This window comes from Arachis hypogaea, chromosome 12 (genome assembly GCF_003086295.3).
Source record: "Arachis hypogaea cultivar Tifrunner chromosome 12, arahy.Tifrunner.gnm2.J5K5, whole genome shotgun sequence".
Taxonomy (NCBI): Eukaryota; Viridiplantae; Streptophyta; class Magnoliopsida; order Fabales; family Fabaceae; genus Arachis; species Arachis hypogaea.
This window is the reverse complement of record NC_092047.1, coordinates 65,026,576-65,028,083: the sequence shown is the minus strand read 5'-3', so window position 1 is coordinate 65,028,083 and position 1,508 is coordinate 65,026,576. Positions and strand designations below refer to the sequence as shown.

The window sequence follows — 1,508 nt, the reverse complement described above, 5'->3', positions numbered from 1 at the left end:
ACCTCTGGTCTATGCCTTCTGGACTTGGATTTGGGCCAAAAAGGGCTTCAGAATTCGGAATGAGCGTTTTCTGCAATTTCTGGTGCGTGGCCTCTGCCACGCGTCCGCGTGGGTCACGCGGTCGCGTCATTCGGAGCTTTTCCTTGCCACGCGGTCACGTCAGTCATGCGACCGCGTCAGTCATGCGGCCGCGTCGCTGTTGATTCGCGCTTGGCACGCGATCGCGTCGTCCATGCGATCGCGTGGATGCCAGTTTCTTCAAGGACTCCGTTTTGTACTTTCCTTCCATTTTTGTATGTTTCCTTTCCATCTTTTGAGTCATTCCTGCCTTAGAAGATCTGAAACTACTCAACACACTAATCACGGCATCGAATGGAATTAAAGGTGATTAAAATAATTAATTTAAAAGCATAGGAAACATGTTTTTCACATACATCACATAATGAGGAAGGGAAAGTAAAACCATGCAATTAACATGAATAAGTGGGTGAAGTATTGAATAAATCACTCAAACTAAGCACAAAATATATCATAAAATATGGGTTTATCAATCCTTCCATGAGAAATTTGGGTGATTTCTCCATGAGGGGTTATAGGTGTTTCCATAAGGTTCACCCATATAATTTACCTTTGCTATTGCAGGGTTCTCAGGATCATAAGCTTCTTCTTCAGAAGATGCCTCTTTAGTACTGTTGGATGATTCCTTCAATCCATTCAGACTCTGAGAGATCATATTGACTTGTTGAGTCAATATTTTGTTCTGAGCCAATATGGCATTCAGAGTATCAATTTCAAGAACTCCCTTCTTCATAGGCGTCCCATTATTCACAGGATTCCTTTCAGAAGTGTACATGAACTGGTTATTAGCAACCATGTCAATGAGTTCTTGAGCTTCTGCAGGCGTTTTCTTTAGGTGAATGGATCCACCTGCAGAATGGTCCAGTGACATCTTTGATAGTTCAGACAGACCATCATAGAATATATCCAGAATGGTCCATTCTGAAAGCATGTCAGAAGGACACTTTTTGGTCAGTTGCTTGTACCTCTCCCAAGCTTCATAGAGGGATTCTCCTTCTTTCTGTCTGAAGGTTTGAACATCCACTCTAAGCTTACTAAGCTTTTGAGGAGAGAAGAACTTGGCTAAGAAAGTCGTGACCAGCTTATCCCAAGAGTTCAGGCTATCCTTAGGTTGAGAGTCCAACCATACTCTAGCTCTGTCTCTTACAGCAAACGGGAAAAGCATAAGCCTGTAGACCTCGGGATCAACCCCATTGGTCTTAACAGTATCATAGATCTGCAAGAATTCAGTTAAGAACTGAAAAGGATCTTCAGATGGAAGTCCATAGAACTTGCAGTTCTGCTGCATCAGAGAAACTAATTGAGGTTTCAGCTCAAAATTGTTTGCTCCAATGGCAGGAATGGAGATGCTTCTTCCATGTAAATTGTAATTAGGTGCAGTAAAGTCACCATGCATCCTCCTTGTATTATTATTATTTTCGGCTGCCATC

At 42.4% G+C, this 1,508-nt stretch overlaps 1 non-coding gene across 1 annotated transcript; it reads left to right on the top strand.

Annotated features, from left to right (window-relative positions):
• The first annotated feature begins 1,003 nt into the window (after positions 1-1,003).
• On the top strand, positions 1,004-1,111 carry LOC112731334 (small nucleolar RNA R71). The gene has a single exon (XR_003167117.1). It is a non-coding gene; the product is annotated as a small nucleolar RNA R71 (small nucleolar RNA).
• The last annotated feature ends 397 nt before the right edge of the window (positions 1,112-1,508 follow it).